Source organism: Pygocentrus nattereri, chromosome 6 (assembly GCF_015220715.1).
Source record: "Pygocentrus nattereri isolate fPygNat1 chromosome 6, fPygNat1.pri, whole genome shotgun sequence".
Lineage (NCBI taxonomy): Eukaryota > Metazoa > Chordata > Actinopteri > Characiformes > Serrasalmidae > Pygocentrus > Pygocentrus nattereri.
Window position 1 is genome coordinate 26,661,230 of NC_051216.1, and position 25,682 is coordinate 26,686,911.

The 25,682-nt window shown below is 38.5% G+C and overlaps 1 long non-coding RNA gene across 1 annotated transcript in view; it reads left to right on the forward strand.

Moving 5' to 3' along the window:
- The window catches only part of LOC108431467, a 102,831-nt gene that overhangs the window by 30,071 nt on the left and 47,078 nt on the right, over positions 1-25,682 (forward strand). The window contains exon 2 of the long non-coding RNA XR_005130363.1: positions 4,276-4,341. This is a non-coding gene — a long non-coding RNA (uncharacterized LOC108431467). The remainder of the gene's footprint in view (positions 1-4,275; positions 4,342-25,682) is intronic.

A 25,682-nucleotide genomic window follows, 5' to 3' on the forward strand; every position in this document is an offset into this window, starting at 1 on the left:
AACAACATTTATATGGAAAATTACATTTATGGTACTTTTAATGCAAGCTGTCTTTACTGGCATGTTAGCAACACATGGCAAAGAGCTACATTTCTGTTTTGACCAGTGCATAATAAAAGGCATAATGTAGTGTTCAACCTTCATCCCTCTAATCTGAGCTTAGTCTTCTCTCAGTATGTGCTGGAGCTGTTGGAGTCTACAGTAGCTGTTTTCTGTAAGACAGCTGGATGAGATACTGGGGTGGAGATGGTGTCAGTGGAACCTGTTTCTGTAGCTCGCTCCTTTGTGTGGTTTGTCATTGAAACTTTACTGTACACTCTCGCTGTAGGCGACTGGAACATATCCTGGTCCTGGGCAGGAAGGGGAGAAACAACGGAAACGTTAAATGTGTCCCACTCAATCAGTGCTGAGGGTGGGTGGAAAGAGGCAATTCTTTCTGAGAAGGTGACGGATGTGGAGGATGTGATGGAAGAAGCCAGGCTTGATCTTGTACCTTGTTGTCTTCTTGTTGTTTCATAGTAAAAGAGAAAATGTATGTAGCATTTCTAAGCACGAGCAATTAAAGTCATCAGAGACGATTAACAACATCAAATCAGAGTAAAACGTATCACCTATTTTCAGGTATTACCTAAAACACTGAAATTCCTTTACTGTATGCATCTCTGATTCTGGCCAAAATCAAAGAGCAATAAAAAGGTTTGTTTGAATGTTTTAAAATGAATAGTCTTCACAGCTTCATCGAGAAGGCATCATTCTCAAAATGAAATGAGTTGTTTCAACTCCATCTTGAGTTCAAGTGTAGCTTTTTTCTTTACCTAAAACCTTTTTATTGTTAAATAATAGAAACATATTAACCTTTGCTGTGGTACCTTTTACAAGGGGTTGGGGGGAAATACAATTACACTGAATTTTTGAAGTGATTATCTTACGGCTTTAATGTGGTGCGTTACCCCCCAATGTTTCTGAAAAGTACCACCTTGATCATTTTTTCACTTCATCTTTCTGAAGCCTACATGCTGCGCTTATGTTGCTCTTCATTTTCCAAAGCTCACCTCTGGTCATAAGATGGAGAAAGCAGCCAACCTTACCTGAACGTTTCAGAAAAAAGCAATTAATGTGAGAAATGTGAAGAATTAAGAAAAATATCTGAATAACTTTCTGCTTAAATTTGCAAATGTTTAATCATAGAATTATTTAAAAATTAAATTATGGACATAAAACCATTGTTTGTACTGCAGTGTTTCAGAAGTTTCGTCATAGACTGGATGTGGATGGTGATCTCCCTGGTAGAGAGCACTTCTGTGCTTGGCTGTTGTTTGTTGACTACTGGAGCTGAAATCCATATAGTAATCAGGACCTGGGGCGAGCATTCCCACGCCTGCTTTGGTGCCATCTTACCAAATAACATTTCAGGGAAGAGGATCTTCTTTTGTTCTGGGCTGATCTCTATCTCTGTGGACTCGGAAGGAGGAAGTCTGCATTGGGCAAAACTCACAGAAATGTTTACGAAGAGAACAAGAAGTACACTGACAGCAGAGACGTTTCTAGGCTCATGTGCAACTGTCAGTAAAAATGCGAACTGCTAGACATTCTTCTCAGTTATGAATTATAATATTTATTACAAAATGTTTTGACTCTATAGTACTGAAAATACACACATGCCAACTATGAATTAACTGAATTTACCTAATACTACAAATAAAGCATAGAAAATAATACAATTAAATTAAAAACCAATTCTTTTATAATCCTTTATAATTTTTCCTTATCATGTCTTTATTTTTAATTGACAGCTACAGTTATGTGACCAGCTGCATTTATATAATGTATTTTATGAGTAAATATAGAATTTACTGCTTTGACACTGAAAGTTGCTTATTTATTTTTCTATATTAAAGCAGCTGTTAATTAGCTGTTTTCTTTATTTTGTCCCTTTTCAACTGTTGATTTTATTTCTAAATATCGTGTTTTTTTTCCCTTTTGTATTTTTGATTCAGTTGTATTTTTTCTTCTTTCATTTAAAACAATATGTTCTATTTTTTAAAAAAAATTCTTTCTTTTGTTTTCTTGAATTTCTGTTTAAGCTGTTGTCATTTTCACACACTTCTGGCTAATTTTGAAATTTCCTAAAGCTCACATTTTAGTTTTAAACTGTAGTTGTCTTTAATTACCTGAGAATAAAAGAAGGCGCTCTGTGTTTGTCGAGGTTCCTCCTCAGTGTGCAGTGTGTGAGTGTCAGTGCTGTGGCTGATGAAGGGTCGCAGTGTAAATATCTCAGTGGTAAAGTTGCCTCTGTAATGCTGCCTTACTCTTTTTGAAAGTCTCTGATAGTGAAAGGCTTTTGCGGGTTGTGCGCCTGGTGGTTCGTGGCGGTAGAGGCACTTCAGGGGTCCGCGCGCGCCTAATGTGTGTCATTTTATTGCAGAGTTTGTCTGTCCTGAAATTACTGCTGCAGTGTCTTTGTGCGCACTGTGATTTGCCTCCACGCTTTTCCTCTCGCCCTGATTGAAGTGAAATGGAGGCTAGTGGCGCGCGGGTTTGCTCTTTAGTAGAAAGAACAGACTCCCTCCTCTCTCTCTCTCTCTCTCTCTCTCTCTCTCTCTCTCTCTCTCTCTCTCTCTCTCTTTCTCTCTCTCCCTCCCTGCCCCCTCTCTCTCTCCCTTGTCCTGCTGTCATTCACCTTTGTACAGGTCAAAAAGGGGGGCACCGTATACGTAAAACTGAAAGCAAAACATAAAAATGCTGCTTGCTATAGGCTGACAGGATGCTATGTATATATATATATATATATATATATATATATATATATATATATATATATATATGCTTCTTTGTGATTACTGATGGTGGAAAATAATTATTTGTGGATTCATATTTATTTATATTGTAATAAAACTAAGGTATATAATATTATATATAATATTTTAGGTCCAGGTATTATATACTATAATAAGGTACTAAATGATGAATACTAAGTAAGGTACTCAATACAGGACTCCAAGTAAAATAACAGTAAATACTAAATAAAATGTGGAATGCTTTAGGTTCTTTTAGTTAGTTGTAAATTTGTAGTAATGTCAGATACATTATTCAAACTGTAAAGGTTGTGTGTGTGAAAGAGAGACAATTTGTCTTTTTTTTTTGTCTGTGTGATGAATAGTCTTACATTCTCTGTTTAAAAAAATCTTCACATTGTTTATGAATACTGTATCCTCAGAGATTAGTATAATCACATGCCATTACAACATGCACTCAACTTATGTGTTTTCTGTGAATCGTTGTACGCGTGCTTGAGTGTTTAAGATGATTTATCCTGTAAAAAAATAATGGTATACATTTGTCCTGATTGTAGCCAAACTGTTAAAGCCTGTTCAGGGTCTGAAAAGGGGCTGTGACAAAATGCTCTGCTGTTTACCATGGAGACAAGGGTAGCACACTCTCCGTTTCTCTGGTAACCGAGGCCTTTCTCCGCGGCGACGGCTATTGAGCTCCCACGGAGAGACAAAAGAGCGGCCTGCGCTGGTAATTTCTTATCTGGAAAAAAAAGCCCATTAGTGCCTGGGTTTAACTAGAGCCCACACAAAAGTAAGGAGAAATCATTGCCATGCAGCCCCACTGATGGGGTGGGGGTGGGAGTGAGGGGGCTGTTCATGGGTGTATGTGTGTGTGTATATATATATATATATATATATATATATATATGTGTGTGTGTGTGTGTGTGTGTGTGTGTGTGTGTGTGTGTGTGAGAGAGAGAGAGAGAGAGAGAGAGAGAGAGAGAGAGAGTGTGTGGTGATCTCCAACCCCTTGCTGTCCCTTCTGTGTACTAGAGATGTAAATAAACATGCAGGTTGCTACACTTCAGTAAATGGCCTATGGAAGCGGTATTAGCGCAATTGCTATGCTTCAAACATCTTATTATTGTGCTTGAAGAATTAAGCAGCTGCACAGTTTTTTTTAGCTTGGGTTTGTTATTCTGTATTGTTTGATAGCCATATTCACTGACATTCGACTGTCAGTGTTGATTTATAAAAGCATATAGGCACAAATACTTTACGCAAGCCCTGTACAAGCATTTTCTATAAACCTTCAAGTATTTTACATTGTCCCCAGTCTGCTGGCATTTGTGGCTTGTTTACAAAGGCAAAAGTCTAACTTTTTTCTTTCAGTAAATGAAACTGATCTACAGAAACCTGTGGCTGTATCGGAGAAACAGAGACAGAGATGATCCGGATTGTTTGTATCATGGATTGAACTTCTATTGATCTGTGCCTCCAGGTTCTCTACAGACTTCCGATAAAGACATGAAGAAATAGGAAGAGAGGGAGGCAGCGAAGGAGAGAGGTAAGTCAAGTGACCGTGGAGAAGAGATATCGACCTCTCTCTAAATCCCCCACAGGAACCTAGTGACCCCCTTGCTTAAATGCCACAACCCTCCCTCTCTCTAGCTCTGGATTGATGTGACATTTGACATAATTGTTAGCACAATCTCTCTTTCTCTCCATCCTTTTTCTCTCTCTCTCTCTCGTCCACTTGTGTGTGCTCTGTCTCTGCTTTTGTCCCCTCCCGTATCACATAGCACATAATTTGAGGTTATACCTGTACAAACACAGTATTCAGGCAAGGCAAGACAGTCTTGATCCACAGCAGACCGTCTTGTCGCTTTGGCTCTTAATCAGTGCTCATGTGTAATAGAGCCTGTTTCAGAAAAGAGGTGAGCTGCGGTCCAGTGGCAAAGGATGGAGGACACCATGACTTCTGCATCATGAGTGTGACTCACTTCTTCTTGTTATAACTCGATGTGTAGGGTTTGTATTGGTGCAATAACAACATGCCTACAAAGTACCTACCAGCTCTCCCTACATGCAGTTGTATGTCAAAGTTTGATATTATATGAAAATAAGTGAATGCATACTCTTCAAGAAACAAAGGTAAATATGGCATGTTTCTGAAAATGTTTGTGTCTAATTTTCATTTATTTGCTGAGTTTAACATATTGAAAAAATTAATCATACAATATGAAATGTGCCATAAATTTTGCACATGCCACATTTTATGTTTTTTTCCCCCGATGTGTTAAATTCTGCAAACAAGCAGTAACGGATCATTAAAATGTGCGGAAGTGTGTTCTCTATAGAGGATGTATACTTATTTCCACAAGTTAAAAATACATGTCATTTTAACCAGGAGCACACAAACTTTTGCACACAACAGTATATTATATGTCCAAAGGTTTATAGACACGTGCTCCTCCAGCATTTCTTCTGAAATTGAGGTTATTAATAGGTCATTTGTCCCCCCTTTTCTGGAGTAACAGCCTCTACTCATGTGGAAAGGCTTTACACTAGATGTTGGAATATTGCTATGAGGATTTGATTGCATTCAGCTATCTGGATCATAGTTCTGGATCATAAACACCACTCCAAATCAAATGTATTGGATTGTGCTCCATCACAGGTCCGTGGCTCTATAGCCCAGTGCTTTGGCCCATACTTGGCATTGGACATTACCTTAAGCTCAAGTGTGACTGCTCCAGAGTGTCCCTTTTAATTGGGAGGGCATTACAATGGAGATTATGCAACTGCTTGTGCACAACTGGATACCTGTGTCAGAAATGGTAGAGTGTAAAGTAGCTAAATTCTCTAATTAGACAGAGTGTCTTGATATTTTATGACATATAATGTAACTTGTGTTGGCTAATTCCAGATTCACTGAACCTTGCCACTGTTTTTTTGTACACACATGGTGAAGTATGCTTGCATGTACTAGATGTTTGTCTTGGTGGAACTGGTGCAGACATAAAGGGACACTACAGAATACAAAGGTAAACAAATAGTAATGAATAGATTATTAGTATGTTTAACATGCATTTTTGCATATTTGCAGTTTTTGATTTCTTTATGCTGTGTTATGCGTTATGCTGCGCTCGTCCTTTCATGTTTTCCAGTCTGTAGATGAATGTTTGTTTATGTTTGGCTTGTTCTGACTGTTAGGTGTGTCTAGTAATCTAACACCACCAGCTCCCCCTCCTCAAAATTTTCCCAAAGTGTATCATTGCGCATTCTTATCAAAGTCCCACAACCCCTCTCATTAATATGTAGTCCAGACTGCTGACTCCTATGCATCATTGTCTAGCTGTAGGAGGCAGGCTAATCACTCAGCTCCTATCAGCCGGCCGACAGAAGGCAAGCAATCGCGCCTGTCAGCCAGCCGGGAATCATGGGAGATCAGGAGAGGTTAAACAAGGCTGACAGACGTGATAATGACGACTCGGCTATAAATTAAGATGTGGCTACGATAAAGAAAGAAGAGCGGGCCAAAAAAAATCCCTGCCCCAGAGTGCTGTTTTAGCACATGAGGAGAAAGAGAGAGAGAGAGAGAGAGAGAGAGAGAGAGAGAGAGAGAGAGATAGAAAGAGGGTGTCTGAGTGATTTTGAGTGTTGCACCATCATCATTCTGCTGTCTGCGCATGACCAGTGATGTTTCGTTTTCGTTACTGGGCGACTGAATGAAACTGTCCCGAATCAGCTGCCACATCTGATAACACGTCCAGCGAGTTTCTGCTATCTGACAGGAGTCTCCTCTCTGACAAGGGACGGGAAGGGAATTAGGAAAGAAAGGAGGCAGAGGAAAAGAGAGATTGAGAGGTTAGGGGGAAGAAAGGCCTCAGTAATATGTTGTAATGAGTAGGGCACCATTTCTGATTGCTGCAGGTCCAGACACCACATTATCTTCCTCTTGGATATAGAAACAGGCAGCTGCAACTTCTTCCTGAGCAGGAAGAGATGGACCCTTATCTGATGGGAAGTTTTTTTTTCTTTTTTTTTTCTTTCCAGCGTTTCTGTGTAATTCCAGATAAAGTGGATACACAACTGACATATTCCCTCTGTAGCTAAAGAGATTAGCATTGGAGGACCTTTAGTGAAAGCTGACAGGGAATTAGGAAAAGCCGGGAAAAGTAATCCATCTTTTATTTTTCTTTTGTTGTGTGATGGTGTGTTTGATCATGGCTGTGGGCACATCTGAGCCATGTGGGCTTTTAAGATGCTCTTCTGTAATTGATAAGCTTCCCGAGGCACGGAGAATTTCGCTCCGGGCTTGATTACATCACTCAGACTGTATGAGAGGGTTGTAGCCCTATATTTTTTTCTTTCTCCTTCTAAAATTTCCATTTTTTTTGTCTCAGCCTCTATACTGAGTGTGTGTAGTGCATGCTTGTATGTATCTGAGTATGTATTTGTGTGTGTGTGTGTGTGTGTGTGTGTGTGTGTGTGTGTGTGTGTGTGTGTGTGTGTGTGTATGTGTCAGAGGTTATTCCCATTTCCTGTACTTCAAATCTTGTCTTAGGCTGGATCAAAGGTTAAAGGGACAGCTCTGTGTCCAGCCCCTTCCCATCCTCCATCTGACAGTAAATACTCTTAGTTCACTCTTCCGCACCAACACACTCCACACACACACACACACACACACACACACACACACACACACACACACACACTGCAGCGGACTCAGGGCCTTGGAATGAACGCACACGAAGACGCACACAAATAGGCCGAGTCAAACTATAAAATAATCCAGGACATTTCAGTCTTATTTCTGTTGGCATATTGCCCTGTTTTGGTCTTACTGCAGTGAGCCACTGGGACCGGACTGTAATCACACTTACACATACTGGTGCCAATTTAGGGGGGAGGTGGAGTTGACATGCCCCCACCTCTTTTTTGAAATTATTAGATAAATTTGTTGGTTAAGGTAAGGTAAAAGGTAAATGTCTCAAAAGGTACATAGCCTATAGCCATATTGATGATATCTTTTTGAGAGTGACTTTCCCTAAAATCACATCAATGATCTCGCATTGTCTACAACACAAAGCTAAAACAGAGTGGCATTGTAAATGAAGACTCACCACACATCCACTGAGGTGTAAAACTGAGGTGTATCTGTCTTACCAGCTAGCCTCTGTCATTTACTTCTATCCACATTACGTGTTTAGTATCTATCTATTCTACAAAATGTCCACATTTAGATTGTTGCCTTTTAAGAAAAGGTCTGCCATTCAGTTACCTTTATGAAGACTGGATTTCTGCCTGTTGTTGCCGTTACTCAGTTTATGTTTGTCTACTGACACATTTGCTGGTGTTGGAAACAGCTGTAAGATTTTTAAAATATTGCCCCAAACAGTCACAGATACTGTTTCTTTGTTTAGGTACAGTTAGCAGTGCTATTCTGATGTGTGTTTGGAATCATGTAATTTTTTTTGTTCCAGGAGAGTCAAAGGAAATGAGAACCATAAACTATGTTTTCAAAGAGTTGTGGCTCTGTGGAGTTTGAATAAATCATGAATTTAGTCTTGTACATCATGAACAGCGTGGTGCATCATGATTGGCTAATGATGCACCTTCGTTTGACTCACTGTTATGAAGTTCATCAAATTTGAACTAAACATTTTTGTGTGCATTATATACAACACAATACAAAAATGAAGCACTAATCTGAATACATAACTACATTACATTGCTATTTACTATTTACTATTGCACTGTATACACTAAAAAAGGTCAATTGGTTGCACACAATAAAAAGATTACATAAATGCAATTGTTTTCTTTAAGTAACTTACAATTATTAAGTAACTTACAATTATTATATTCATGTAATACATTTTATTCATGTGCAGCCACTTAATACATTTCAGTCATGTCAATTGAGTGCTATTTTTTCAGTATCATAGTCAATGGCTGATTTTTTGCTGCTAATTTATAGTCCTATTAGTATATTTCCTCATCACATCATTATCAACATATTTTTAAATATTTATTATTAAATGCAGATCAGATGAAAAAAATTTTTGTATTTCAGTGTATATTTTTTAACAAATAAACAGATCAACATCTTCCACTACAAAAAGCACACAAACTAATATACTGGCTGTGTCAGCAAATACAGGATGTATTCCTGTATAATAATAATGCCATTTTTTTTTCAGTATTGATTTAGATGATAACTCTAACTGCAGCTGTACTTTTTCATTTTGTTTTAGGTTTAAATTGCTTTATGCAGAGATCAGCTTCCCAGTGTTGCCCCCTTCCCATGTGTCTAATCAAACTTGCACCCCTGCATGCACAGGTGTTTCCCTTGAGAAGTGACAGAAAGACACACAGAGAGTGAGACCCAAAAAGGAGTGTGTGTTTGTGTGTGTGTGTGTGTGTGTGTGTGTGTGTGTGTGGTGGTTCGGTGGGGGTTGTAATCACACCTACCAAGATGAGAATCGGTTAAATTCAATGCAAACTAATGTGCTTCCAGCAATTATGGGATTAATAATTTTGATTCTATTACGCTGCCACCGAGAACGGCAGTGAAGAAGGAGGTGCTGTGTGTGCGTGCTCGTATGTGTGTGTGTGTGTGTGTGTGTGTGTGTGTGTTTTGTCAGAGACCGCAGATGAGCAAATCTCCAGTTGTAGTGCATTTTTAAATGCCTGTTTAAGGTTGCGAATGGGGTTCAAGAAACTTAATTACAGTGTAACGCAGGAGAAATTGTGAAGTGATAAAACGAAACATTTAGATGGATTCTGTGGGAAATTACTGCTTTAATACCGTTGCCAAAAGCCAGAATCTTACATACAATACCACAGATTCCCATCCAAGAAAGGCCACAGCAAGGGCTCTCAGTAATAACTAATGTATATATTGAGAAATTACCTCCTTTACAAAACCATGGCACTTTGCATTTTGTGAGTCTTATCTGTTCTTGTAAATGGAAATATGTAATGACATTGCCAATGATTTTTTTCTGGTTATCCGACATGCTGGAGATATTTTGTGTATGTAGGCGTGTGTGCTGACACATCAAACTTTCCTATTTTCTGGTCCTTTTTTGTGAGAGTGCAAATCAGTAATGAGGAAATAGGACATCATATTTTGTTGCAGGGCAGTATTTTAGTTATATAGTAGGCAAGCTTTGATAAAATTACATTTTCTGCAGAATCCATTTCAGCCTGTGGACGTTTGCGTTTTGACTGAAAATCACCAGTCTTGTTTTACATTACTGAACTGCATATGTAGTTTGTATTATTTAGAAATGAGTGTGACTTTATCTGAAACATATGATCATTGACCTGAAAGATTAAAGTTGACTCTCTAAAAGCATATAAAAGTAATTTAATTAAATGTCCCCCTTGTTGCACTAGCAACCTTATTGTTCAGACCATGAATTCAATTAAGACTTTTTGAAAGTCCAGATACCCTGCTATGGCTGACACAATACACTCATCAGCTCCTGCAATGCCTTACAGGAGAAATGTCTATGAATTGTAATGTCGCGTAAGCATCTTTATACCACTAATGATATTAGCATATTAGAAGTGATTAATTGAATATAATGTAATCCATATCTTAAAAAGAATTCCTTTGGCACTGTTGCTGGCCTGCATGTGTGCTCTGTGATTCAGTTTGAATTCTGCAGTGTAAGAGACCTCATGCTGAACAAGACTGCTTAGTAAAGCAAGGTATGCCTTCAGTGAGGGCTGGGCCTATGGTATTAATTAGGAAATTGAATGTGAATGGATATTTAAAGGGTTGCATAAAGAAAAAGTAGAAGCAGACTGGTTCACATGTCCTATAGGATCACTTCACTGACTTTCTATTAGCACTTTCCAGTTTTCACTGGTTACAAATAAAAGATATGGCTGTAAATTTGGTATTTGTACTGTTTACATGTTTATTGGCATGCATGTGGAGAGCTCCCTAATTAAATTCCCAGATGAAGAACTTCTTCCTTGAGTTGAACATTCTATCTGCTCTTTTTAAATACTGTGTAATATGCTGTTGTTGTATGTTGGACCAAGGGACCTGAAGAGCAACACTGTGTTCCAGTGTTCCAAAGTTATATTGAGAAATGACAATAAAGACACTTAAGTGACTTGGCCTAAGGTGAATATTTTGAGTTTTGAAACAAGTCCCTTTGCCATCCACCTCTCTGTGTTGTTGCAGTAATGCAATGACCGGTTGAGGAGGCAGAAGTGATATAATGTTAGTAATCATCTCTTTTGTGAGTAGTAATGTGTGCTGTAACTGTGCCAGCCTGTCTCATTCTTACCAATGTTTCCATAATCATCATTCTTAATATACACTGTGAAAAATGAGAGGTCATCTCAACTTAAAATGATTTAGTAACTGATTCCATGGCTTTTCTTGAGTTGAGTCAACTTGAGTTCACACAACTCAAACTTCTTAGTTGAGTCAAAAAATTTCCAAGCTACTGTTTCTAGATCTGCATCTCAGTTAGATAAACTAAACTGAATCTGTTTTTTTTTTTTTTTTTTTTTTTTTTTTTTTTTGTATACTGTTTCCCCACTAGCTGCAATTCCTGCTATCACACAGTCCCATCTGGCATATTCTCCACTTGGGTTTCCAGATAATGGACAGCTGTGGTATTCCTGGGATTCAAACTCACAACCTCCTGATGTTGGGATGAATTATTAGACAGTTGCACCACATGAGATGATGCCATGCTTCAAAGTCAAAACAACAAATATATTCTCCAGTGTATTAAACATTTGTAGACACAAAATCGGAGTTGCTTCATGTGTTCCTGAGTGGTGCAGTGGACTTAGCTGCCAACCCAACAGGGGGTTGTGAGTTTGAGCCCCAGTGATGCCATAGCCATCCATGAGTGTGTACTCAGTGTCTCGCAGGATGGTGTGATGGAGAGAGTCTTGGCTGGTGAGGAAGTTGACCATAAAAAAACAAGTTCATTTTATTTACATAACTGAGTTGCAGAACTAAAAACATTAAGAGAACTTTTGACTCAACTAACAAATTTGAGTTGTGTGTCCTCAAGTTGAGTCAACTCAAGAAAAGCCATGTAATCAGCTACTATATAATTTTGAGCTGACCTCTCATTTTTTTTACAGTGTATGTGGTATTGGACTTTGACTTTGCTTTCATACTTAAAGGTGGTGCACAGGTCAGATATAATCTAAATGCTGCTTTCTGAAAAGCATTGTAGTGCTAAGTCTCTGATTACATGGTAAAACCATTATTTAGTCATTCAGTAGCAGTTAAGGTGATTATAAGACTGTGAAAGTGTAAACAAATACATCAAAGCATTTAATTAAACACTACACTGTTTGGGGGAACTCATAATTTTCAAAATGGCTCATTCATAGAGCCCCCAGCACTTTAAATGTTTTTTTTTTTTTTTTTGCTGATGTAAATGTATACATCATGTATACATCATGTGCACATCTTTACACATCTTTAAGTTTATGTACTTTTGGCAACATGTGTATTGATATGTAAAATATATGATTAGAGTGGAAATGGTGTATTTCAATCACAGTCAATACGATGCATTACTTTTTCAGTATTGTACTGCCAATTTAATCATCACCATTTCACAAATTAATGGTTTACTCTTGAATCTAATCCGTGTTGAGAAGCAAAAGTGCAAACCCTGATAGACCCTTATGTTCCGATAAGAAATCTCCCAGTTTATTTATGGACCCCTGAATTTAGGCACCACAAGACATAAATTCCATCAGTAAGGCTGACCCTCACTAAGCATTGTTTGTAGTGGGTGCCCTATTTTGGCAACGTATTCCCCAAGACTGGAAGAGTAATTGTTTTGGTTCAGTGTATGCACACTTAAAAATATCTACTGAAAGGCACAAGAAATATAATGATTAATTACTGTTTATTGCCATGGGTTGAGCTTTGGAGTAATTAGTATACTGTACTCAAACTCTGTCAATTAGTCTTTTGGAATAGGTTTTACTGGTGCTACATAACATTCTATGTGTTATTAATTGGAAAATATGCCCAAAGAAATTTCAATTGAATAATTTTGTTTCACTTTGTTACTCAGTTAACAATATGTGTGCTGATTCTCTCTCTAACTTAGTTTTTTGTGTTGTAGTGGATAGGCCTATAAATGATTAAAGTAATGAGAGAACAAGTGAATACATTTAATTAAGGCTTGTGCCATATGTTACCATGGTGCAGTTAGCCCCATTGGCAGCATTGATGAACTGAGGTCTATTATTGGTGATTGATTGTAAGTTATTCTAATCAAAGGGTAATTACACTCTTAAATCCAGTGAGGAATCAATGATCAGTGCACATCTAAAGCTCACTCTCTGTTCACTGTACTGGATAGTAGAGGAGTGACAGATGCTCTGTCCTTTTGCTGCTCAGGCTAAACCGTTCTTAATCAATTTGATTGATTCAGTTACATACAGAGGAACAACAGGACAGAGTGAATGTATCTAGACTCAGTCAGCAAACAGAATAAGCTGTCAGTCCTAATCCCACAACACTGGTCTTTGGACAAAGAGTATCAGAGCCAGGAGACCAGCTGAGAAGGCAGCCATAGAGAAGTCGATCAGTACATATGAGCTTAATGACCATATGCTTACATTAACATGATGTGAGAATCCATTGCAGAAATTCAGTGTTTTTCTGTGTTTAGCAAAGGTTATGTATACTATCCTTTCTAGAAATGTATCATAGGGATCCAAGCACCACAAGTGCTGCAAGCTTGTTGTTTTTGGTAATACTTTACTATAAGGCAGTGTTCAAGAGGCTATGCGACCTACATAACGACATACGACACTTATTTCAGTCATTTGTCAGAAAGATTTTCCAACGTTGATGTCAAGTTGACAGACCATCTATACCAGGTAACATGGATTTTTGTGCTACGTATGACACTTTCTGAGGTGAAATGACAGACTTCGTAGCTTGGTGTATGTCAGTGATATAATGCTTATTATATTGTGAGGGGGCATTTTCTGACCAGATCCCTCTCATTTTTGTGTCCCTTAGGTAAAGTGAGTTTAAAGATATTTATACCAAGTGTAAGATTTAAGCATCAGATTAGAGATATGCCGTCCAACTAATTTGATATTCAAATATCTTTAAATTCGTGAACAAATAACAAGTTAACCACAGGGAAGGAAATAGCAAAGTCAACAAATAAATAAATAAATGAAAAATAACAGAAAATAATAGCAGAAAATAATGAAAGGCTTCACTTTTTAGGTGACAGCACTGGTGTTACTGCCTTTTCTAATAAGCTAATGAGCCAAAAGAGCTAAGAAGTGTCACATTGAATGCTGATGAGGACTTAATATCTTGTACAGAACGTATTTTCTCTTCAGTAGGCAATGTGCCTATATATTATTTTGTCAGAGAAATGTATTTTCTTTGTTTCTGGACGTAGCTGATATCAGCTAGAATAGCTAGCAGAGTTAGTGATATAGTTGCATTTTATCTGTGATCATGTTTAGAGTAGCAAAGTATAACATAACATACTTACAAATATGAGCAAAACCATCTTGTTTCACGGAATCAAACACGTGTAGCTACATTAGATATTGACTATGTCTGAAATATGACAATATTTTATTATTATCATGATAAATTATGTCACAATAAGTTTCTGTTTATACAGTGGTTATTGTCAATACGTAAAGATCACTGCATCACTAACTACATGTTTCATTAGTGATCATAATTAGGCCAATTAGATTTTGAGCAGTGCAGTTTGCAAAACATTTAATACAAATTTTTGTTATTTGGTTTGTCATTCTTAAATGTAGCACTACGGGTTCTATTTCTATTTTTTGTCTCTTCCAATTTATTAAATCTTTGCCACGCCACCCAACTCTAATCAGAAATTTAACAAATGCAACAAGCACCAGAGGTGAGTTCAGTGTACGTATAAAGACAGCCATGCAGAAAAGTACCTCATCACTGTAAAATATGGAGGTGGATCTGTGACGCTGTTGGGCTGTTTTTCTTCCAAAGACCCTGGGTAACTCTTCTTCAGATATGTGGTATCATCTCAGATATTGAATATTGAAATTAAAATCAACACAAAAATCATTCAGTGACCACAGAATTGAAGTCGGCAAGTCCATCCCAGTCCCCTGACCTAAACCCTGTAGAAAACCTGTGGTATGAGCTGAAGAGGGTCCACAAGCATGGACCTTGACCTTCATGGAATTTGAAGGATCTGGAGAGATTCTGTAAGGAGGAATGAGCTCAGATACTCTGCCATGTGTTCTCCGGTCTCATTAAGCATTATAGGAGAAGACTCAGGGCTGTTGTGTTTTGCAAAGAGAGGATGTGCAAAGTATTATATGAAGGGGTGTCAACAATTGTGGCACACAGATTTGAGAAAACTTAAATTTATTTCCTAATAAGATTTTTTTTTTAAATAATTGTACTTCAAATAAACCTTAGTGTTTTTGTTAATATTTTGTATGAAGAATCCAAAGGATAAGCAAAGCAGAGTGTTTATTATAGCCTGTTTAGCTCATGTTTGTGACAGGTGCCAATATTTGTGGAAGACAGTCTACTAATCTTAGCGAAACAGCTACAGTGTGCTATGCCATTTAACCCAGAAAAGTGTCAGGACAACTCAATATCAGAAAAAATCGGTCACCCAAAATAGATGTTGCTACAATTTGACGTCAAAGTAAACAAAAGTTGACAACCTTTATGACAGACGGGGAATTAACCTTTATAAATGTTAATATAAGTTTATGTCAGTTGTCATTGCAAACTTATCTAGGTGTCATGTAACCTTTATTACACTGCCCTACAATAAAAATGTTTTCTTTTGATTACTATTACTATAATACTAAGAGCACTATGGTTATTCAGTCAGCTTGTGATTGAGTTTAAGACAAGTTCACTCCTGTACAGTATTATAAATAGTTAACCGTTGTAGACATTTTATTTTTTCCATATTTGGCTCACTGTATTGAATTTCCTTATCAGCTTCTTATCTGCATTATTGTGTCATTTTTACTGAAAGTGTAGGAGAAAAGGTTTGTGGAGAGGAGAGAATATAAGAACAAGGCAGCACAGCCAAGAGAGACAGTGTGAGCTTGGGGAATGAAATGCTAAGAGAAATTCATGAGCAAGAGAATGTTCATGAGTGAGAGAGAGAGGGAGATTGAAAGAGGGGGAGCAGAGGGGGAAATATGAGTGGAATTTGACAGAAGCACACCCTCAGCAGCCCCAGGTGTCACTTGGTGAAAAAGGGAAGATTCAAATTAGAAAAATTAATAACAGTGTGCTGGATGAAGAAAAAAATGCATATTTTGGAATACAGCTGTGACAAGAGCAGAGGAATTAGTCCAATTTATGGTGGTAATTGCTTTGCTAATTCCTCTGTTAATTTCTCTTTCGCTCTAACTAAGGATGATAGCATAATAGCCTGAGACTCACATTTAACCCTTTGAGAGGACCCCTCTGTCTCTTTCTCTCTCTTTCTCTTCTACCTATTAACCCCTCCCAGCCTCTCTGAATTGCTGGCAGTATATTATGTAGAAAATGCCCACTTTTGCTACTTCCTTTTATTGTTAATTTAGGTTATATTCTACATCTCTACAACATGGGCAAATTTGAAAAAGAGACACTACTGAACTGCAATTTCCTACCACTTACAGAAACTACGCATTCAATAACCCAGCATCAAAACTGGCCATTGTAGAACACAGAAAGAGACTGAATGCATAGAAATGTCTTTCTCCAGCAAATACCTATTGAAAAGACAAACACGCATGTGCTCAGTCTTCATGTGGAACAATTTTGGAACAACACACGGCACAGCACAGTTATGTGGCCTTGAACACAATACCTAAGCATGCTCATCTTGAGTGATTTTCAGACAGTGGGATGACAAAAAGTGTGCAGAGACAAAAAACCCTCCCTCAGCATGCTTCCAGTTCGTATTCTGTTCACATACCTTTTCCATGGTTCGGCATTGACTTTGTGTGAAGCATCTGGGGTTTGGAGGACACTGCTTTTCTAATTGTTCCTTCTGAATATGTAATTCCATTATATACCAACACCATGATATTCATCATCAACAAGCAGCAAAATAAAAACAGCTGTTAAATATTTTGAGCTATGATAAATGAACATTTGATTGATATGATAGGATTCCATGTAATATCTTCTCTGAGAGCATCTTTCTTTCTATGAAAACCAAAAGACTTTCATAGAACAAAACTTGAGCCACATGATGCTTGATATGTATCTAATCTTTTCCTTAAAGTCGGAACAGCAGAGAGTTATTACTAGATCAGTTTAATTCAGATTCAGTCCTCATTCACATACTGATGCAGTCATTGTTATTTGAGTAATGAAAAAAAAAAAAGCTAATTGGATTAGACTATTCTACCCTGCTGTCGAAAGCTACAGTGTTTATATTGAGTTCCATTGTTAATCAAGAACAATTATTATTCCAGTTGCAAAGATTTGTGTGGTTGCCCGTTTAAGCTTCTATTTCAGTGCTGTAATGTCTTGTGTTTTATGTTGTTTTGTGTAATGGTTTGCAGCACTTGTGTTCCTGCATTCCTATTCAAGGTCTAAATCATAGATGGATGTTATCTGCTATAAAATAAATTAAATAAAATAAAATAGGTCATCTCAAGATGACCTAAAATATTTTATGAAGTATAGAACATTGCATTGACATAAGGGGCCTTGGACTAAAGTAACAGGCATTAGTTTAATTTATAATACTGTTATGAATTGCCATTTCCATGTATTAGAATCTATAAGGCAGAGACCTAGTTAAGAACACCCCATATCAGTTCAGTTACTTTAATGTACTCATATTTTTCTATATAAATGAAGCTACAAAAAAGGTATTTGCAGGTATTGCAGGTAGCTTAGTGATAAAAGGCAGCTAGGCTCCTAATTGACTAACTAAAACTACCTTTCATGTCATGCTAATATAAACCTATCAGTGAACAGTGTCAATGTTTGTTTTTCAGCCACAGGTAGCAGCCAATCTTTGTTAGCTAACATCTCTGAAGAATGTCAGGCGGTTTTCATATCAAGTTTGTTTTCTGAAGTCTGCAGAGTTTTTGTGAGATTGCTTGTTTTTTATTTCGTTTGGTTGGTTTCACACTGTAATAGTAATAAAGTGGACTAAAGTAAACATGTGGGGTTTTTGTTTATTGGTCAGAAATTTTACAGGGAGCCAAGATATGTTACTCTCACATTCCCCACCATCAAAACAGATAAATAGAAAATAGAAACACTTCACGTCTGTGTGAACAACAGTTAGAGTAATAACAATAATCCTTACTTGATGTCTGCTTCTTTATGATTGCTTTACCAATTTGACAATAACCAATCAGGTTAGCTAACAAAGATTGCCACCTGTGGATGCTTGGCGAATAATAGGTTTCACAGTCCACGCATTAAAATTAAATGCAGATCTTTGCCGTTATTTTATTGCTCGTCTATCATTCTTAACAGCAGCTCATGGTGCAAGAATGATATGATATGTAAAGAGTAAAATGTAAAAACAGATTGTGCAGACAGTACAGCAGTGATATGCAAAGAGAAAAGCGCATACAGTGTTGTGTTGAGCTCTCTTGTCATAAAATGTATTCCCATAAGCAGCAAACTAAAGTAAGGGTCACTAGAAGCAGACTGAGCCCCAGGTTTTTTTCTAAATGTTTGCATTTCAAAAGGCAAAAAATAAAAGGTTGATAGGTCCGCATCAAACAAGGTATGAAAGTAACCTTAGTTCAGTGCAGAAGCAGCAAGAAATATTCAAACAGACATTTAGTAAGTCCACATGGTGCATAAAAATAAACCATGACCCAGTGCATTAGATTCTGTATTACAGTAAAAAAAGAACTGCAGCTCTTCTCACTGGATCTGGACTGACAAAAGCTTTACTGTTTGGAAAATGTCCCATCACCTGAAACAGAGGTTTTGATTAGTTTTGACCATGGGTTTGACTCTTTGTCTGTTCCTGTTTATATTAGTGCTCTGTGGAATTTTTTTACGATGTAAGCATACTGAGCTCACTCAGAATGTGGGGGGTCATAGCCCTAGTATTGTGTCAAAAGCCCGCTCACCCCCATGATTCCGGCAGCTCTGACCCTTGGCAAAATGTTACTCCAATAAAAGCAGAAGTTTCTTCTCTGTATATTTACTTGACCACAAAAGTACATTGAGTGATTCTAGTTATTGTGTAACGGTAATATTTTGATGAACCAGTTCTGTTAAGGAAGCCTGTTTGACTGCAGACATGAAAAGCAGAGTTAGTTGTCTGTGACAATGCGTCTTAATTTTGAACCATTTCTGTTTTATCCCTCATTAAATTTAACATAATTCATCATTTGAAAACTGGAAAAACTGGATTTTTCAAATTATGCAAAAAAGTAAACAATGACAAAAAATAGAGATACAAGGTTTTTGCGTGACAGTGACAATATATAACTGATCAATTATTATTTAACTAGGCCTCTGCATTATAAGCACCATAATTAGAAAATTATGTTTTATAACAGTGTTATAAATAAATGAAATGGCCAAAACAATCATGGAAATTCTTAACGATCTGATGGATCTTGGCTGTTTGATTAAGAGTAAGCATTTAGGGTTAAAAAAGTCATTGAAATTCACTTTGTAGTCGGCTTTTTTTTTTGCCATGATGGATTTCTGAGTATTTGTGACAAGCTGAGGAAATGACTGCTGACATGAGGTCTGTCTGAGTTCAGCTAGTCAATTGAATTCCCATCTGTCATGGTTAGTTTCACAGTTGTCATCTGTTTTGCTGTTACCCAGCAGTCTAGCTGTGACCTTTAACCCAAACACATTCTATCCAAATCACATTAGCGGTCCGTGTGTTCTTTAGCGCGCCTTTGAACCAGCTGAGTAAGACATCTGTCCTGTTGTGTTTCAGCTCAACAACCTCACTTGTTTCCCCTCACACTCTCTGCTTTATCTGATCTTATGCTTATTAGGTGTCTCTTTGAGAGCTGGAGGTGATGGCCAAAGTTCAGCCATGTCCAAAAAAACAAAACAAAACACTGTGAGATTTCTGTAGTTGCATTTCTAATGAGAGCATTTTGCTCATCTGCCTCATTGCGACATGGCCTTTCATAGGCTTTATCAGTTGCAAATGTCATTCAGGAAACCACAGGGCTGAGTCCTACATGGCTAATTGTCGGGCCTTAATTAGCGTAGTAAAACGAGGTATGCAATGCTGAGAAGAGCTTCCATTAAGGGTATATTCAGAGCCCGCAAGATAGCAAGGGTCTAAGAGCTAATGCAAATCTAAAGAACATATTGCTGTTATGAATCAGGTGTGTCTAACAGAAGCTAGAAGGGAGAAGAGACGGGGGGAGGAGGGGGAGTGGAAGTGAGTGCTGAGGGGAATAAAGAATAACAACACATCCTCTAACAGAAATTTTAGTCACATTGTGTTCCCATCTTAAATCAAGGTCGTTGAGGTCCCATTGAAAGCCCTCACACTCATATTTCCATTACTGGCCCTTTTTTGGCTGTGTGTTTGTGAATGTGTAGGTCCCTGAGTGCTATTTGCTACATAAGATCAAGTGCGCAGCTCATACGGTCCCCTCTATTTAAGTGATTTACAAGCTGGAGCTTTAATGCAATAGAATTAGGGTGTCTGTTTTATCTGGCCACTGGTTGGGACAGAATGTCCACTTTTATTTGTTATTATTTAGCCCTTTTTTGCTATGTTCAATATCTTTTCTTTAGTAATAGAATGATCCCCTTTAGTGCACATATGAGTGCACTTTCCATTTTGAAAAAAGTGTTTCGGGGAACTAACTGAAATTAACTGTTTGATGGTCCCATAGTTCTAAGTAATGGTTCCAGAAGGTTTTTTGTTTACAACCATAACTTGTGTGCATTCAACTAATGTATAAAATACAGCTTTGCTTTATTATCATTGTGCAACCCATTAATGTGCATCGTGTGCAAACATGCATACCAAAGCTGGATAGCAGTCTTATTTAGCCAGGCCTCAATTTTCTACTGCATCTATAGCATTTATCACTCTATAATTAAGATGGGTTATAAATCTGTGTCAAGGAGAAAAGATGAAGTTGTTGTGCTGCTTGTGATGCAGATATACAACCTGTTAATTAGCCTTCCATAAAGTGGTGGTGTACTTAAATTCAAAGCGAGCCCAAAAGACCCAAGGAGTCAATGGTGGCTTCACTTTCCTAGGGTTGGCCATGTTAAGGCGGTTTAAGTGAAGTGTACAGGTCCATGCAAGAGAAGGCCAGCACCTTTACTCCACTTTTCAACCTGTCCAAAAAGAAGCTTCATATTTCCATGAAGATTGTGGCGAGAAAAATCATGGGAATCACAGCAGACTCCAGTGTCCAGGGTCTCGAGAAGTGGTAGAGAGAGGTGTTCGGAAGACACAGTAAAGCAGTAGCATTCTTTAGTCATGACCAGCTTAGCTGTGGTGCATATTCCACTCAAGGCCAGGGCTCCAAACTCATTATGGGGTCATGCTGCTGTATAATGGAGATTTAGTCAAGGCTACATGACTACAAGTGTGTGTGGGTTGAAACCGTCAACCTAAGGGGACACACAGGCGCAGCCTTCCATGGCCCTTTGCTTGTTCTTCGCAAGCCTGGACCCAAGGACAAGCGCCATTCAGACATCTCTCTCAGAATTCGCATTCAAACTGCCTGAGCTTTCAATTAGTGTTTAGCTCATGAGAGCCACCTTGAGCCCCTGTGAGAGGAGAGGTGGGTTTCAATGCGAGATGAACACACAATAGACAGGCAAAGAAGATGAAGCTATAGCTGAAACTCAACATTCCCTCAGCCCTGTATCTCTTGCTTTTACTTTAGTCTTCCTTCCTTTCCTTCTTTTCTCTTTCTTTCTTTCTTTCTTTGATTTTTTTTGATTCATCAATATTCAGGGAATCACGGATAAGATGGTTGGTTGCGTTTCAGCACTGCAAAGGGCAAAGTGCACAAATCCAAGTATCTTTATCTTTAAATGTTTCGACTGTGTACACATATACACATATAATCTGGCCAGCCACATCTTGTCGCTGTCAGAACAAAATTGTGAATTTCTTAAGGAGAAAAAAAGTCTTTAACTTTTATTTTGTATAAGTCAGTTGTTGCGGGGGACAGAGTCGTCTGGAATTCTCTGCTCTCTCAGCTGCTACTGTGCCCCTATCTGGCCTAAGCGGTTAATGGTTAACTATTTCATACTTCTATAAGCTAAGGATAACTCAACCAGCTTGCATTAAAGTCCCCATAATAACTGAGCAATAAGCATGAGCAATATCAACGATGTCATCAGTATCATCTACTACTGCAGGGTCGTGATTTGCCTATAGGTGTGGTAATAGCTGGTAATCTTGGAAGAGGAACTGATCCTTTTTTTAATGAAATACACTAATCTCATGATTACAAAGTCTTTAAAGACTAATGCATTTATTTATGCATAGAGAGAGCCATCACCCAGTTCTCTCCATATTTATAAATGTGATTCACCTGCTCCTTATGCCTTTCCTTTTCAACTCAAAATTAAAGGTATGGGGAAAAGCCAAACCTTTCATCTTCAGGGAACAAGTGTCTATGTGTGTGTGTGTGTGTGTGTGTGTGTGTGTGTGTGTGTGTGTGTGTGTGTGTTGTGGGATGCTAATAAATGTGGGCTAATAAGCAAGCCCCTTGGCCTCTTCACCACAAGCACAGAGACCTGAGACAGTTCTCTCTCCCTCTCTCTCTCTCTCTCTCCCACCTCACTCTTTATCAGTCTCCCTTGCTCTCGCACTGTTCCTCTTGCTCTCTCTGACACGTGGCAAATATTATTCATGGGCACAAGGGCAGCATTTTTGAAAGCAGCAGTTCAAAGGCTTTGCCGCAGAGAGCAGAATGAAGGTGTTTTTGAAAGACCAGAGTGCACTTCCACCCCTGCTACAGAGCACAGGGCCATTTGTGTAGATGAGATGAGCAGTGCATGTGTTTGCATGTGTGTGTACATGTCCGTGGGTGTGTGTTCGAGTGCTGGAGGAGGGGCAGAGGGCATACAGTTATTAGGGACATGGACATTTTGAAAGGAGGTGGTGAGACACTTTTAATTAACGTTTTTGGTAGATGAAAAGATGAAAGCGAGTACAGTTTGTTTGTACAGAATGAGTTGTTTATCGGAATCCTTATGCATCTATTTTGTTATTGTCCCAAAACCTGTTGTGAGGATCATGTCCAGGTCAGTTTGGGAGTGAAACCAAGCCCATGTAGGGTTAATGAGACAGCGGCCCATTGCTCATCAGGCCGGCTAATGAGCCCTCTCACACAGCCCTATCACATGACCTCCAGGGTCACATGACTGACTAGACCCTGTCTGCCTTTCCCTGAATCATCTGAATATTTCATTCAGCTGCAGATTAACAGCAATCAATTAGTCATCAGAGCACAGGCCGAATCAGCTGCCCACGGTAGGCGGCTAATAAAGCCATTCAGGGGTGACTGAGATGGAGTCCAGGGAAGGAAGGTGCATGCTGTAGTCTGATGTGGGCCCTCAGGGTTTGTGTTGGTCCTGAACATTACTGAAACTACCGGTGACTTCGTGCAAGAGGTCCAGATGTATGGCTGTTAAGCTCACTCACCTGGAAAAGAGCTTTAACAGAGCACAGAGGAAGCTCAGAACACCCAATAGACAGGGCTTTACACTTATGGGAAACTATATAAAAGTGATTATAAAAGTGGTTAATATTGTGATTGCGACCCAAATCTGCTCATTTTCTATAAGTTCTCTATAGTTTCCTATAAGTACTAGGCCTTTTTGAAGACTAGCACATCCCTTTGTTTGAACTTAGCTTGAATGCTGAAAGTAGTGTACCAGATTGCCAGCTCTGTATTATGGGCTTTAAGTTCTGCACATAAAACACTAGAAAGTGTAGGATACAATTGAAATTGTGTCTCATGCGATTTGAAAATTGTTCTCTTTCAAATTGAGATTCTGATATAAAAATGATCAATCATTCAGCCTTACCACTAGCAGTGATCAGAAGACAAGTACAAACACTCTCCAACTTCAGTCCATTTGCTCTGGAGAGATTCCAGTCGTCCATCCGTGAAGTTTGCCCAGTTATATAAGATGTGTGTATACGAGTGTTCATTAACTATTTAAATTGTATTAGTGAGGTGAGTGCTAAGGGTCAACAGGCTGACATTAGTATTGAGTGTCACCTTTTGCCCATCAGGCTGATCAGGTGTCAGCTGCCATTTTCTCCACTGCCCACACTCCCGCAAATCTGCTGCCTGCTCTGGATGAGCGAAGACGGGGAGAAAAAAAGAACGAATTAGGAGGAAAACGAATGTTTTCTTCACCTCTCAAAGTAGGGTGGGGGTGTGAATACATGATATGATGGGATTTGAAAGGATTTAGGATCCAAGAGGGGGTGGACTACGGCCTCCCCGGGATTCCTCACCCTCTTTCTCTGTTTATTTTAATACATGGGATTAGACAAAGGATATGACATGTCTTAAAACAAAACAGAAGAATTTCAACACTGATAGAAGCCCTCCTGAGATGGATTCTGGAGGCTACTAAGATCCATAGAAAAATTAATCCTGTCTTTCAAAAGACTGTGTATATGTATGTCAGACTTTCATACATTTAAATGTCTAATTGGATGCAACTTTTAGATCCATTCTTTTAATTATTTTAGGAAATAGTAGCTCTAGTAACTTTTATATGCAGTGCTAGGCCTTCTGTGTTAATTTTCTGATCAGGTGTTTCATAAGAACTTGGTTATCTGAAAGGTCTTTATATACATCGCATCTAATATATCTTTCCATCTTTGTGAGTAGGATGGTGAGCACTAGCGTGAATACAGACTTACATAATCATGATTGATGATGATACAGTAATGATAAAGACGATGACCTCCTGTGTCTAGCTTTTCTGTGAATGGCTGTTTGTACCTGATTCAGGGCCTGATAGAAGGAGATTAGGAGTGTTGTCCTGAGTTTCTGAACATTTTCTCATGGATGATCGTGGTGGTATTGAGTGTCCCATTCCCAGGCTGTTCTGGGGTTGTTACTGTCTATCTGAACAATAACGCGGGGCCTGGCTCTGAAATCTATCAGATAATGACCCGTCTCTGTCAGAATAGAAAGCCAAGGAGTTTAAATGCTTTTGTGTGCCCCACCTTCATTTCTCTTCTCTTCTCTTCTCTTCTCTTCTCTTCTCTTCTCTTCTCTTCTCTTCTCTTCTCTTCTCTTCTCTTCTCTCATTCTCTTTGGTCTTTCCCTGCACTCTTTGCTAGCAGCTACAAGAAAAGTACATTGTGTCCAAATATGTCATATTAGCATGTTTGCAGTGTGTGGTGCTGTAGCTGCCTGTCTCACCCTCTTTGCTCTTCATCTCTGCTGAGCCTCCCAGGGGAAGCAATTGGGTTATTAAATATGAATGGGAGAAGGGAAGGGGAGGTACATATTCCCTTTAATTTTTTGTGTATTATTAAGCAGGTGGCTGAATATGATAGTGCTGGCTGTCATGTCTTTAATTAGGGGCTATTTTCCGTCAGCTCAGCTTACAGTGCCACTCTGCTGTTCATCTGGGGTTCACACAGCCACTGGCCGCTGCTCACCCCTGGCATTCTCTCAGCTCCTAGCAGCTAATATTCACGTATTTAAAAAAGAACAATATTGTTGAGCTTTATCTTTCACTTTGAAAATCATCTCACCATTGTTTTAGTTATTGTGTTTCTTGTTTCATGTTTATTTGACAAAATCGCTAGTGATTCCTAAAGGTAAAGTATTAGTTTGGCAAAAAATCTACCATACACAGTTTGTCGTTTACCCCAAATGTATCCAGTCAGGCATAACATGCTTGATGTCCGGAGTCTGCTTTTT